Source organism: Artemia sp. Qi Xiang Cuo, chromosome 1, assembly GCF_049724085.1.
Source record: "Artemia sp. Qi Xiang Cuo chromosome 1, ASM4972408v1, whole genome shotgun sequence".
Classification (NCBI taxonomy): Eukaryota; Metazoa; Arthropoda; class Branchiopoda; order Anostraca; family Artemiidae; genus Artemia; species Artemia sp. Qi Xiang Cuo.
In genome coordinates, this window is record NC_142794.1 from 29,274,576 (window position 1) to 29,291,168 (window position 16,593).

At 35.9% G+C, this 16,593-nt stretch overlaps 1 pseudogene; it reads right to left on the minus strand.

The window, feature by feature from the left end:
• Positions 1-14,582: 14,582 nt before the first annotated feature.
• On the minus strand, positions 14,583-16,300 carry LOC148956187 (uncharacterized; annotated as a pseudogene).
• Positions 16,301-16,593: the final 293 nt, after the last annotated feature.

A 16,593-nucleotide genomic window follows, 5' to 3' on the forward strand; every position in this document is an offset into this window, starting at 1 on the left:
TAAAATGGTTGGTAAATATCTACCAAATAATATTATTGAGTTAGGACTATAGTGAATACACCATTCGATGCCTTTTTTTATGCTGATTACAAATACAATAAGCATTTCTATCGGAAATGAGTTTCAGCCCCCCCCCCCCTATATAGGGTATACCAAAACTAAACTAACCCTGAATTGGCATATATAGGGGGGGGGGGGTTGAAATTCCGATAGAAATGCTTATTGTATTCGTAATCAGCATAAAAAAGGCATCAATAGTGGACGCAAAAGCTGGAACATTTTAAAAGGTAATTGTGAATGAACTGTCTTGTTTTGTTTTTTCCGAGAATTTTATTTTCTGATAATGATATGCTTTCAAAAACAAAATATGTCACTAATATCAGCACTAGTGTCCATATTGAGCGAAGTTTTTCTTCAAGTGCACACCAAAAAACAATGGGATTTTTGAAAATCAACACCGTGACCTGAAGAATAATTTTATGCACTATATCGATCATCAACAAAGATCATGTTGTTGGCTCAATTTTGCTAGCTTTTATCTTATGATAAAGCAATGTCTCATGTGTAATCATGTTTAAGCGCAATGCTGCGTTGCCAGTCAATAGGATTGGGCCGATAAATTCCCCTCCGGAAAAAAACCTTACCTAAAGTTTATGCCCCCCTCCCCTTCTTCTCTGCCCATATTCATACTCACATGTTTCTTCCTGGTCTGCTATCCACCAACGAACAGCCTCAATAATTCACTGTGGATTCCAAAATTTAGGCTATTTACAAGAATTATTTGCTTTTTTTACCTTTTCTGATCCGCTCCTGAGCACACAAACGAAATGGCGGATATTTGTGCAAGTGACAAATAAGAAAAAATTTAACTAACGAAGCAGGTTATAAGCACAAATACGTGAAAACCTGAAAAAAGAAGCGTAAGATATTTATTGAAATTGATTATTAAAAACCCAAATTTCAATAGTAGGACTTAAATTTTAACCAGTCACATATTAATATGAAAACTTTACTTTACTTTCATATGATATGATCTCTTACTAATGAATTCATGCTAGGCACACTTAATAAAGGGATGTAGCTAGAGTTTTAAGTTTTGAGGAGGGATTTAAAGAATGTGTCGACAAAATCGTCCAATATACCGACAAATGCGGACACACTAGGTTAATTTCCAAGGTAAATTTCCAAAGGTGTTGACACGCGGTAGCGACATCTGGGAACTCCCCTTCTCCCAACCTTAAAACATCCCCTCTCCCCCTTAGCTGAGCCCCTGACTTGATATCTTGGTTTTAACCAATTGAACCTTGGATCATTCATCCCCGCAAGTGAACATTCATTAAACAGAAATGTATGGTTTATCGTATTATTTTTAGTTGTTCTGGTAGAGGAGAGGATGTCCGTTCTTGAAGTCACCATAAATTTAGAACATTGCTGCACCGGGTGTGCATTTACAACAAATACACTTTGATTTCATTGGACTCACCTCTACTGGTCTCTCCACCATGGTCAGATTTAGCTGGTGGCTCCACCCCAAGGGACTCGATAAGCAAAAATTACCTGAAGAAATCTGGTGCCATTTTCTGGACAAGTTAAGTGTATATATATATATATATATATATATATATATATATATATATATATATATATATATATATATATATATATATATATATATATATATATATATATATATATATATATATATATATATATATATATATATATATATATATATATATATTATATATATATATATATATATATATATCGGTCGATAACTGATACTTTTTTTCTGATATCCGATAGTGACACAGACCCTTATATGACCCGATGATATCGGTCAGCCGATATATTAAACGGGCCTTAGTCCTTATGGGATTGTTGAAATGGCTGGAGAAATAAATTATGTCACCAAAAAATCAGAAGGCAACTCACATGCTTTGACAGGAATAGCTCGTTGAGAGAAAGAGGAGAGTTTGCCATAGGTTCCTCCTGACAGTAATAGTAATGACGATTGATTCGATATTTTATTTTCCTCTCAAACATTAGCTCCCAGTGGCCATGTCAGCCCCACTGAGACTTTATTAGCCTCACAATACTTTGAATTCTTACAGTTCAAATACTATGTTTCCAACTGTTAGAATAAAAAGCACATCTCACTCTGTTTATAGGACAGCAACTAGACAAACTCCCACAAACAGTTCGACTGACACGCAAGGGTTTTAACTTGAACCAAAATAACTATTTGGTAGTTCGAACCAGAATGAGATTGATTCCGACCTTACTTTAAAGATTTCAAATAAGAGCTTGGACCAAAAAATTTTCACGCACCCGTGCTGAAAATAGAAGGAGCTGAACACCTAAATTAGGGTTATTTAGGGGGCTATACCTCAGTCACTTAATCACCAGACAAAATTATGGCTTTCTACATATTGCAATATCTAATTTGCAAGTTAGGTCCGTCAACACAGTCTATTTTTATCCATTTCTTTTCAGTGTTCTAGTGATTTGGTGTCATATATAATCCTACAGAGGATCCGAAGACAACTTGATCATCACATCCGAGACAAACGGTATGGCTTCTGGCCAAATCGATCATGTGCAGACCTTATATTCACGCTTAGACTTCTTACTGAAGAAGACAGGGAGTGGTTTTCGAAGATTTATATGATCTTTGTGGACTTTGAGACAGCCTTCAACTCCGTAGATAGTGAAAGTCCCGAAAGTCCAGGTCATCAGATTAAGCCCCGAAGTCCAGGTCAATGATATTGACTTCTCAGACGACTTAACACTACTTAAGTCAAGCAAAAAGCAGCTTCAAGGATAACTTGACGACGTCACGGTACCCTCTAAATATACCATGTATATAGTATCTTATTAGATCCTAGCTTAAAAATAATTTACAACTAATATTCCAATCCTTACCTATATGCAGTGAGATGTAATTATGCCATCTATTATCCTTTTCGTTTCTAATTTCTTGGGTACCGGAATTAGCAAGCTGTGTTGGGTCCCAAAATTAGAAACAATCTAACCACTAAATTATATACATGCAAACCCTATCAAATCATCCATTTTATTCAGATAAGGTGATAAAAAATTTTCATGGCATGTTCAGGGGATGTAGAAATTACAAAAAGGCCTTATGTCCGTACAACTATAACTACTGCTACTATGATTACTAATACTACTGAGGCTAAGGGAATTAAGACAAAAATTTCAGGACACGCTAAGAGGGATCTTGTACTAAACAAAGGACATTTAGTGCATGTTATTACTACTACTTCTACAGCTAGTCTACTATTTCAACTATCGGTAAAGGATAAAATTTTATGGAAATATTGAGGAGAATGTAAAACTAAAACATAACGCTATGTAATGCTGGTTGTCGAAAGGAAATGACAGAAATGTCTCAGGAACAACTTAGAGCATTAAGTAAATTCTCTAAGGACATATTGAGAGTGATGGTGAACTAACTAAAACGGTTAGGGTATTGAGTTAAAACTCTCAGGGCATGTTGAGGGGGATGTTGAGAATCCTTTTTTTTTTTTTTACATAGATTTGGCCAAAATAGCCTGCTCCTCCGGTCTTTTGAATAGGAAAAAGGTGGTCTTTTGTTCGGGTATTCAGCCATCATATCTCCTTGCATCAGTTTAAAAATAAGGATGCCATATTTCTAGGTATTATTGTATCCTAGGCAGCAGCAATACTATTTCTAGCTTTTGGTTAGTTCTAGCATTTGCAAAATTTTGCCAATGTTAAATCCTGATTTACAATTAATTTTTTTTTTAAGCAATATGTACTACGTGCAGCTTGAATTATTACATTACTTAAATCCTGTCCATTTTGATATCTATTTTGTACAACATAGTTGAAAGTTCTGGAAATTAGTTCTTTGAGGATGATAACCCCCTCAGAGCCCTCAGGGCAAGGGCTGTAAGTCATGCCCTAAGGAAATATAAGGTTTTTATTGAAAGGGTTGTCGCAGAAACTTCAAAAAGGGTTCATTCGATTTGAAACTGAAAAGGCTAGTGTCCTTTTTAATAGTAAAAAGTGATTCGAAGGCAACTAAACCCCTCTCTCACGCATTATTTCCACAAACACATCCAATCAAAATTTTGAGATAGCCATTTTTTCAATGTAGTTGAAAGTTATGTAAACTAGGTCTTTGAGCATGATAGCCCCTTCAGAGTCTTCAGGGTAAGGGTTTCAAGTTATGCCCTTGGGGCATATAAGGTTTTCATAGAAAATGTTGTCATAGAAACTTCAAAAAGGGCTCATTTGTTAGGAAATTGAAAGGTCTAGTGTCCTTTTTAATAGTAGAAAGTGATTGGAGGGCAACTAACCCCTCTCACGCCCACTATTTTCAAAAACACATCCAATCAAAATTTTAAGTAGCCATTTTTTTCAACGTAGTTGAAAGTTCTGGAAATTAGGCCTTTGAGGATGATAACCCCCTCATAGCCCTTAGTGCAAGGGTTGTAAACTATGCCCTGGGGACATACAAGGTTTTAATAGAAAGGGCTGTGGTGGAAACTTCAAAAAGAGCTCATTCGATTGGACTTTGAAAGGGCTAGTGTCCTTTTTAATAGTAGAAAGTGATAGGAGGGCATCTAACCCCCCGCTCACTCCCACCATTTCCAGAAGCACTTCTAATCAAAATGTTGAGATAGCTATTTTTTCAACGTAGTTGAAAGTTCTGGAAATTCGGCCTTTGAGGATATAAACCCATCACAGGTTGCAGGGCAAGGGTTGCAAGTTATGCTCTGTTATCCAAGGTATACAAGCTATGGTAAGACCGGCCAGTCAATTTTAAATAGTTTGGCTACACAACTAAAAAAAAAATTATATGAACGAGATGTAATTATTCTTTAAAGTTTTGAATCCCCTTAACAAATAAGTCATGCATCTTTATTAATTATATATAGCTTGGTCGTTGGTCTGTGGGGTAGAATTTGATGGCTTATTTGCCTCTGAGTAAAGTTGGACATCCTTAGGCTTATTAAAAAAGTTCATAATCCTAAAATAATAAAACGTCATATTTCTAAGAAACTAAACATGCTACAATCCCCGAAAAGATAGTAGTCAAGTATGGCAATACAATTTTCGAATGACCGCATCTCACAAAATTATTTGCAAAAAAGAAGTCGTTTATATTATAAATAGATACAAAATTGGAAGACAGAGCGAAGCAGGGTATTCCAAAATCTGGCTTGTTTACTTAACATAATCTTTTACGAAACGCCGGATCCTTTACTTGGAATCACATTTCACCAGTTGAAGGTAATGAAAAGTGCTCTCCTGTTGCATATTTTTAAGGACAAAAGAACAAGACATATCTTTGATAATATAGATTTGAAAATCTATATGAATATGTTGATTACACGAATAAACATATGGGATCCCACCTTTCTTCTTTAAAATTTATAAGAACTTGAAAATATGTTCCTTGCTTGGACTAGTTCACGCCACATTCTCGTTGAAGGTTATATGGCCATTCGCAAACGCCTTTTGTTGCATCAAACACCAATCCACGGGAACATTTCTGAAAAACAAATTCATGGATGTTTTTTTTTTTTCATTTTACACAAATCAAAATCAAAATTTACAAAAAAATGTTTTATAAATAAATAAAAGAACAAACATAGCAAAAGATTGGCAAAAAAAGGAATAGAAAAAAACAGCCCTTGCAAGAAATCTAGATAGATGTCTCTAAACGTCGTGATGAGAGGGCCATGATATTTGTCTTTCCTCCACAAAGAAATATGAAAAGCTATGAACAATTTATAAGAATATATACACATTCTGAATTGCTAAATGGTTGGTGATAATGGTGCGTTGAGAGCAACCCATCACAATTGTAACTGAAACTCTAAAAAAATAATTTTGATAACGAATATAGATAAACAAATATCATTTCTGTTGTTGATATTCTAAATAGTCAAATTTCAATTAGGTTGAAGCTATTTGTCCGTCATGAGTCTGCCCAATAATTTTGGTCATCCCTATTACATTGAGATTCCTGTGGTGCTTTCCCAGTAGGCAAAGCTCATATAATAAAAACAATCTGAGTTTCCCAATTCTCAAACCACGGAAATCTAAGATGAAATATATTTCGGAGTTAAGACGGCAGTACGGGAAGGGAAATCTCTCTCTAGAGTTGTTGTGAAAGGAGTAAATCAAGGCTGCTTATTTTTTCCAAGACTGATTCCACTGTATCTGGGGGATATAATGGAAAAATGTAAGGGAAACCTGTTTCAAGTGGTACAGGTTACTTTGACTTTGTTCTTTGCCTCATTGTTTGCTGATCATATTGTCCTGTTTGCTGACCCATGAAGGAACCTAGAGATATTTTTGGATTTTTAGTTTTATATCTACGGAAGTAGTGTTTTTAGATTAGTTGTTAGTGTTAATAAGTTGCAGAACATGGTATATTTAGATGGTAATGGATTATGGAGCAGAACTTTGAGATTTTGATAGAATAGATGTTGTGCATTACAAAGATGACAATTAAACTATTGTAGAAGGACTCAAGTATTAAGTGAGAGGACTGATAGTTTGGGATTTTTTACTTAAAAAGCAGAAGGCTAGTAATGATGATGAAATATTAGGAAAGAGAGGAAGAGCAGAGAAGCACAGGTTAGTAAGGGAAGCAATAGTGAAGTCTCTGTAAGACGGAGGAAGATGTCCACCAATGGGAAAGATTAAGGTAGTTTTGGGTTCCAGTTAAATTTCAGGTGAATGGAATGGAGGTTATAGTAAAGTTAAGGAACTAAAGAATATTTATGAAGAGGTGCGGTCAATTTTAGTTTAACAGGACATTCAGAAATGTGTTAGATCGGATCGTCTGATTCTCTTGGCTTGTATACTAAGGTAAAAGAGACACGCACAAAGGAGGTTGATTTTAGAGCTGGGTTGCCTAAGGATGCTATTAAACGTTTAGTTTTTTACAGAGGCAGTATTTTCTTAGACCTTGCCTTAACCCCACCTGTGCATCCTGAGGCCTCAGTGTATCAAGGAGAAGCCACCAATCTTCCCTCATGTTTGCTATTGCAGTGGTCCTCCCATTCTGGTAGAACGGAAGTGTGCAGTTTCCGTAGATCTCTTTGGTTGGTCTGGTGCAGTGTGTTTTTGGGTCTTCCCTGGCTACGAGTTCCTGGTGGTTTTCAGTGTAAAGCTACTTTTGGGAGTCTATGGTCATTTATATGTAGGACGTGGTCCAAATATCTGCACCTTCGGATTCGGATGATGTTGGTTATTAGAGTTTGTTGCGTCATTTCATGGATGGACTGGCTTGTCACCTTCTGTGACCAGTTGATGTTCAATATTCTACGAAGACACGAGTTTTCAAAAGCCAAGACTCTTCTCACTTGTTTTTAATTAAGGTGCCATGTTTCTGCTGCGTAGAGTAGCAATGGTATAACATTGCTGTTGAAAAGGTAATAGCTTCAGTCGCAGAGAAAATATCTGAGGTCTCCATACTTGCCGTAGTTTGTTGAAGGCACCATTTGCCTGTCCCATTTGCCTGTCTTTCAGTCAGATTTTCACGTATTTTTGCTTATAACCTGCTTCGTTAGTTAAATTTTTTCTTATTTGTCACTTGCACAAATATCCGCCATTTCGTTTGTGTGCTCAGGAGCGGATCAGAAAAGGTAAAAAAAAAGCAAACAATTCTTGTAAATAGACTAAATTTTGGAATCCATAGTGAATTATTGAGGCTGTTCGTTGGTGGATAGCAGACCAGGAAGAAACATGTGAGTATGATTATGGGCAGAGAAGAAGGGGAGGGGGGCTTAAACTTTAGGTAAGGCTTGTTTCCGGAGGGGAATTTATCGGCCCAATCCTATTGACTGGTAACGCAGCATTGCGCTTAAACATGATTACACATGAGACATTGCTTTATCATAAGACAAAAGCTAGCAAAATTGAGCCAACAATATGATCTTTGTTGATGATCGACATAGTGCATAAAATTATTCTTCAGGTCACGGTTATGATTTTCAAAAATCCCATTGTTTTTGGGTGTGCACTTGAAGAAAAACTGCGCTCAATATGGACACTAGTGCTGATATTAGTGACATATTTTGTTTTTGAAAGCATATCATTATCAGAAAATAAAATTCTCGGAAAACACTAAACAAGACAGTTCATTCACAATTACCTTTTAAAATGTTCCAGCTTTTGCGTCCACTAGAAAAATCAAATGAAGATGGCGGCTGAAATAATCCATCACTCAAAACATAATTATGGAACCTCACTGGTTTCAGAAAGGAGTGAACCAAATCAACAAAAAAATTTCTCAAATTACTGACGGTATTGGTAAATTCTGAAACGGAGAACCTGGGCAAATTCAATGCTTTCCGACGTAGACACGTTTCACAAGTAACACAATACATCTTGCCAACTGCATAGATATTTGAAAACCAAATTTGGTCTCCAGACCTCTCAAACATTTTTTTTTGTACCCAAATGGCTAGAGAACGGGGAACGGTGAAATGCTTCTATTATCTCCAGAAACTTTGATTGCAACACTGGAACAACATGAATTTCGGGTCTAATGAATCTTCTGGAACGAAAAAACTTATGCACCAAAACACCTCCCATAACAACAACAAAAAAATTAGAAATTCTCATGGATAACCTTTTGTTCCACACCCAAAGGCATTACATCTTTGCAGTGCAAATACACCATTACTTCTTGAGTAAACCGGTCTCTTTTTTGCTTCGTTTGAACATAGCCGAGTCTAAATCCGGCGGCGAAGTTAAAGCAGAAACCACTTCTCAAACAGCATTGGCTTGTAGCCTTGACATATGGTCGGGAGTGCAAATCCGCCTTCCTTAATGGAAAACAACTTCAGAATCAAATTCGTAGAGTGTTAAAGATCAACTGGCTAAGTAAGCGGCCAGTTGGATCCTTAATAGCCATGACATCGTTTTCAGGTCCTTCAAATTCTTTGGATATTGCAAATTCTGAACACCCCGAATTTTTTGAGGGGGTGGATTTGATGATACCCTCGTCTAAAGTTTGACCAAAGATTGAAATAGATATCACCAAAAACTTGTATTTTGATGAGCTGATTCAGGTGAGCCCTTCAGAGAATGTTGAGGGGAGTCTTGAACTGAATCAAAACCCGTTATGTGGCTACGAGTTCTCAAAAAAGTGTAACTCATGAATAACTGGGCATATTAATTTGGAACTTTCAGGAAAATGATAAGGAAGATGATCAAAAAGGGATTTTTGCATGCTACCACTACTACTACAACAACTTCTACGAGTACTGTTACCACTACTACTACTACTACATACTACTACCACATTACTCGGGTTATAATGTTGAGGGAAAATTTGAACTAAATCAAAAGACGCTATGTGCACCCACATTTTCAAAAGAGCGTATCTCAAGATCTGATTAGGGTATTAAGTTGTAACTTTCAGAGAACACTAAAAGGGAGAAACATCTGACCAAAAGCCATTGTGTACACGCTACTACTAATACTTCTATCACTGCTACGTTTATTACTACTACTACTAATCCAGCTACGACTTCTATTGCAACTCTAATGGGGGGGGGGGGGGGTTATGTTAACTGTTCAATGGCAGAACTTGGTTAGTTAAAAATATTCTAATGGGGGTTTTCTTTTAAATGTGCAATTGTGGGGGTTTCTTTTAAAATATAATTGGACCTATATCTTCTGATGTTTCCTAACATGGAGATTCCAACCAAGTAATTCGATAGGGAAGTAGTCATGCCCTTATCTGACGGTTCGCGTCTGGCCTTCCTGAGTAGAGGCTGAATTTCTAGAGTGGGGAGCTTAATCTAGGAGTACATGTAGGGAGCTTATATTAACGGCCGCACTGAGTCGAAATCAGACTGATAAGTTTCAGTTTCCCTTAGGAGCGAGTGGAGCCGCAAGGACTAACAACCTTGAGAAATATTAACATAGGGAGAATAAAATAAGAAAGTAATGCATTTATTGTTACTCACATAATTGTCGCAGAGCTTCGGTTATATCAACACACTTGTAATACAAGACACTAATATAAAATTGTCATCTGGAGCAACGCTATGCAAAAGTTAATGCACTGACAAAAAGTTCTCTCGAAAGTTTATTTGGAATAGATTCACATAATATAAATCATATGAAACTGGTGTAAAATTCCTCTAAGACTCGTCTAAGACTCCTGCAAGACTGGCGCAATAAATGCCAAGTTCTAACTATCTACTCTTCCTAATTTCACCAGAGGTTACATTCGGGCGTTGCTCACAAGTATATTTTACAGTCCTTATTGGCTGCACTATTTGTCCTACATCACTATTGGACAGTGCTATACCAATCAGCTATTTGATTTTAACTAACTTTTGATACAATTTATTACTCTCTAAGACTTCACTTTGGAATTTTTTTCTTACCTGAACAAAGTTTGTACTCTATAATTAAAGCCAGCTGCACATTCTTGTATTGTATCTAAAGAAAATATTTTTAAAGCTTTACCTTGTAATTTCAGCGGAATATTAGTTTTATTTTGTATCTCAAGAAAATATTTGTAAGGTTTATACCTTGTGATTAGAGCGGAACATTTCGTTTTATTTCTTATCTTAAGAGACCATCTGTCGATCGTTTGGAATTTCCATCTCAAAATTTAGATTACATGGTTGGTTACATTGTCAAGTGAAATTGGTTATTCTGCATATTTATAGCTGTTATATTCTTTTGTGGGACAGATTTTTTCATAGTTTCTATTTTAACACAATATCTCGCTATTTTTTAAATTTGACAATTAATTGTTACTTAAATTGTTTGGGTTTATATTCTTGGTATTCTTTACTTGGAAAATTCCGGGGTCTTGGAAATTGATTCCATTACATATCATCCTCCCCATTCTTAACGATGTCCTCATCGTTGTGTTATGCTCTCTCTTTACACTTTCAAATTTTGATTTTTCTTTAAAAGAACTTATTTTAGTACTTGAATTAGCTCTGTTTTGGTAAAATTTATTCTACTTTTTTTTTACAAATCCCCGATTGCTCTATTAGACTATATACGTGATAACATTATTTTAAAGTCCATCACCTGCTCACTCTATTTGGCGAAAGGGCCAAAGAGTCACTATTGACTAACACATAAGATAATATGATTACATCATAATTATTATTCCTCAACCTAATATCAAAATTCCTCCACCCGATATGATTATCTTATCGCAGTAAATTGTACATATTTGCCCTTTTTTTACACTTGACTATACTTCCACCTGACGTTATATAGGTACGATTATATTATTATTCCTTCACCTAATATTAAAATTCCTTCACCTGATGTGCTAATACTTTTACATGGCTCGAACTAGTTAAGTTCCGCTTTTGTAATTACTTCATTATTTAACGTGGTACATATTCGCTACTTCTAATGCTAGTTTATACTTCCACCTGACATTATATTGGTACGATAGTTATTTGACAGCAAAAACATCTAACTACATCTAAAACATCTAACAATAATACACTGATATGTATGAATTAAAAATAGCTTGGAGGAAAAAAATTTTACACGTTGACATTTTTAACTTAATTTTTGATGGCAACACTTTGATAAGGTAGCTTGCACTGGTTTTCATCTGTGTTATGATACGTTTAACAATATTTGTTAAAGTTACAAGTTAGATACACGAGACTTCACACTTACTTCATCATTCTACGTGTCTATAATACTCACATACGTTATCACTCTTATTTTTGGCTTCTATTCAATTAATTACTAGGTTGGATAATTGTTTATGGTTTGTATTCTTGGTGTTTCGCTTTTTGTCACTTGTTGCTTGGGATGAGCGTTTGCATTGTTCATAAGTATGACTATCGCACAAAATTGTCCGTGCATGGTTGGTCTTGTGAAATACGCGGGTTTGATCTCACAGGGATGTTGGAATGTCTATTGAGTACATATTCTTAGGGGAATTGATTACATGAAATGGGTATCTTGATCGCTGGCTTGGTAGTCCTTCTTGGACACTTTTGTTTTTGGGAAAATCTAATACTCGTACAGTCTGTATTTCCCGTAAATTGTTCACTTTTTCATGCTCAGTCCATCTTTTATTTGGACTATGGGCTGTGTTTCTACATTTAACGTTAACTATGGCGGGATCAAAACTGGATCTTAGAGCCTTGGCTCGACGCATTGTCTTTGATTCCCCGTTAAATGATGCACAATCATTGAGGGCTTGATTATGGAGATTAAAACATTAATAACTGGTTGATTTTCTACTCTGAACACTTCTTTTTGGGAAAAAGAATTCTAGCACGTATAGTTTATATTTCCCATTAAATTGATCATGTTTGGTTCTTCTCATGGTGGATGGATTGGTTTTGTGACATCTAATAATGACTGGATAGAGTCAAAACTTCAGCTTTTTATGTTGGTTCAACACATTGTCTCTGATTTTGGGCTTAAGATACATGATCCTTGAGGGATTGACTCTAGGGTTATTCTTGGTGTTTCAAACATTAAATCTTAAGGCCGTTGCCGTCTAAGGATAGTCATCGACGGTCTCTCCGTAGTTTTACGACGTTGCGGTCGTGGTGGTTCTCTAGGTAATTATTAATTCAGATATATACGTATATGTGGGGTTCTTGGTTTGCCAATATTGCTTGAGATAATATTACCTGGTACTAGGCTTGGGTGACTTGGAATGTCATCAGGATATTGTCTTCAGGGACTTTCTTGGTAAGTACTTTTCGGTGGTTGACGAATGATGAGAGTAGATGCTACTGGGTTGTATCCGTGTTGCTTGCTGGTACACCAATAATTAATTTGCACTGGTTACTCTGCTTCCTAGAATATAAATATCTGGGCAGAATCATATGCTCGTTATAATTACACAAGTTACGACACATACAGCAATAATATACAATTTACATAATACTATGCGGGGACTATTTTATAAATAATAGTCGTGATTAGTCATATGAATAATATCAATTTTAGTATGGGTACAGTAAAATTCAATCGAGCAACTAAAGCAACTTTCGTGCTTTTACATGCATGTTGCAGCAATCACTAGATTACTATGATATAAGCAAAGTTATTATAAGAAAAATGATTTTGTTTACAAAAAAATAACACTATAAGATTTTCAAGATTTGGTGACTATATGTATACATGTACACATGTGCGTTGGGCACATGTTGTATGTCGAATACATTTTTAAATTTTATTCAACTCTCATCTACTTTAGCATTTAATTTTCTATTATATTACTACTTGCGAGGTAGGTTACTAGGTTTTTGTGAGAGGTCTCAATTTACTATAAATTTTCAAATCTTTACTGTTTATGCGCGTCCACGCCGCTTAAGAAATATATCGTAGCAGCTGTATGGGCTTGCTCAAAGAATCAAGTGAAAATTTGGGACTGGACATGGCATGAATGAGGACCTCTATTCCCATTCGCTCGATCACGTCCTCCCTTACTTTTTTTTTCTTTACCTTAAGGGTTTTCAGGGAGTTCTGGGTTCAGCTTTTGCATCTCGCTTTGCTCGATGTGATCTGAATTTTCTCTTTTTCTTCGTGTTATTCTCAATACTCTTCCATAATTTAGTTTCAATGCGATTCGTATAGAATACGAGATTAAGAATACGAATCCTATCGCCAAGAGGGTGTGCCACCAAAAATTTGTTGAAAATAGTCCGTACCTACTTTCTACATACGTCAGTCTTTGATCTTCATTAGTAAATAGGGGAATTAGAGAGTCTAAGGCTCCTTTTATTTTTGTTAGTGGTAATTTTCCTTTAACATTCTCTATTTTTTACCGTATCGTGGCCCTTACTCCTTCTTTATCAATATTGGGAATTTTATACGATAGATCGACTGGTTGGAAGCTGTTTATCTTAGGACTTATTACATTCGTACTTGTTGTTATTAGTGGTGTTTGCACCGTGACTTCCTTGGTCCCCAGCCTGCATCCTTGTTTTATTGTTATTGTTCCCACATATTGTAATAGTAGTTCAGTTTTGTAGCTTGGATCAATTCTTTCTGTGTTATTATAACATGAGATAGTCCCAACTGTTTCTTTCGGAACAGAAAACAGCCACAAGTCATTTCTAAGGTGTACAAATATTTCTCTTTTAGTACTGCCTACTAGTGCTTCGCATGAGTTGGGAATTTCTTCTTGTTGAGTCTCTTTTAAAAATATATCCAACATACAAGATCCGGGTTTTACGTTGTAAATGGGCAGTGTTAGTTGACATACTAGGTTTTTGAACACTACACATTCCTTTAGGTCCTGTGGATTTGCTAAGGCATATTTCCTCCTATCTTGATCGACTAGCAAGTATTCCGCTTCAGGGGTGATAGTCATGAACGAATTAGTTTTACCTATGTTGGCTGGAAACGTGGAAATTTTATACAAGTCATATATTGATTGTTGATTTATTAACGGGATTGTTATTACTGCAAATAATTGTTCGTTAATTTCTGTGATGTGAACCTTCAGCTTGGTGTAATAGTGGAATAAGTTTGCCACTTCTGGGTCTGTTGGTAGATGTAGACTGAACGTTAAATGTGTTTTTATTTCATCCAAGATACTTTTTAGGTTCGAAGGATCCACTAGGTCATACGACAAGGTTCCTCCGGTAAGGGCAAATAATGCAAATTCAAATTTGCTAACGTCAGTTGCCAGATTAAGTAATGACATTGTCACTATGTCTAGTGATACCATGGTGAGGCTTGAATCGGTAATCACACGATCTACTTCATTTTTTAAATAATTCATTATATTTACTGTCTTTGATATTTTCTTCGAGATTGCCTCAATTTTGTCCCTCTGATAATTAGCTATACTAGCTTGTATTTTTTAGACATGTAAGGTCACGTTCATGGCGTTATTTAGTTTTCCTACGTTTTTCCTTAGTATATTTAGGTCTTCTTCAGTTGGAAGGCCAAACAAGCGTGAGGCTAATTCTCCCACGATAGGTATAAGACTAGCTGATCTCCGATATTTGTTTTTTCGAAAAAATACTTTGAAAATTCTTGTTGTACTTTGTTTCAACTTTTGTATTTCTGTATTGAACAATTCAAATAGTGCTTGCAGTCTCTGTCTATATAATATTAGAAAGGATTGGTGAATTGATACTCTTAGAGCGTTTTTCTCGTTTGGCTCAGGTAATGGTTCAATATTTTCCTTTGCTGGCTCATCGGCCATTGCTAATCTAGCACAAGTGCGTTTACCGTCTATTGTCCAACATTTCTTGTGTGGGTAATCGTCTTCTTCCTCTTTCTTAGTTTCATTTTTCTTATCCACTGGTTGAACCGCTTGTACTTTTATTGTTTGTGTTTCGGTATGTCTTACCGGGAGTCTTGCTCTAAAGCCTATAGTAAATACTCCAACCGACTGGGTGCGGTAATGCATGGGTCCTGTTGACCACGTCCATTTTGTAAGTATCGTTGGTCTTAGATAAGTTAGTGTGGTCAAATATTTTGGTGCTTTTTTGCTAAGTACACTCATTTCGGTGAATGTGCTCGTCGTAGATTCTGACATTGAAGATTGTATATCTCTCACTGGGGTCTCATATGTAGGCGTGGTTGTCTTGGTGTCTTTTCTTTTTCTTTCTGTAGGACTTTTATTCTTATCATCTTGTTGTTTGTTTGAGAATTTTAATTCCTTTAGGTTAATAATTTGTCTGTAGTCTTTTTCCTTCTTGAGTTTTGAAAATTTTTATTCCGTAACATTCTGTTTGGCATGGTTTCGCCACAATTCCTTGAGGAAGGTCCATACGCTCGGTAATTCATTTAGCATGGCATAATTTCCATCAGCGAGTTTATTTTTCTTAGAAGTTGTCAAGAGGGAATCGGTAGTATATTTTGCCGTGGTATATTCGTTTATAGATCCGTCCATATTGCTTGATTCTCTTTTTCTCCTGTTTCCTGTATTGTTAGTTCCTAGAGCTTTATCGATTTCTGCCATTTTCTTGTCAAAATCGTCCACTATGAATTTCGACTTTAGTTTGGGAAGAATGGGAGGTAGATTTCCTGTATTTTCCTTGTGGTGCATGTCTTTTGTGGTCTGCAAGCTTTTATCTGATTTTAAAAATTGGAATATGGAATCCTTTAATTCATTGGTGTTTTTCTCCAGTCTTATTACCTGTTGAAACAAGGTCTCAATCGGTTTAGGATCTAGTTGCATGAATATTCTCCAGGCATTGTGGCTTGCAAGTAATGAGTTTTCGTGTTTAAAGATTATTCCGTGTTTTACGATGTCTTGGGCTATAGTTTGAGAAATGAAGATTGTTATGACCTTTGTTATCCACATCCTTTTTGCTGTTTCTGGAATTAATATTTCATTAGACATTGTACAGAAAGATTTCTCATGATTGATTATTGAATGAGGACTCAGATTTTTATTTTTTGTTCTTTCTTCTTTTTTGGGGGGGGAGACAAGGGACTGGTTTGACATCATATTTTTACTATTCGATGAATAATTCTTGTGGGCCGAAGGAGACACGGTGAGATTGAAACTTGCTGTTATTTAATTTGTTGCGATTCTTAGGGGCATCACACGGGTGATTCTTAAGCTGGGGGGATAGGTATTTTAATTCTTTAACG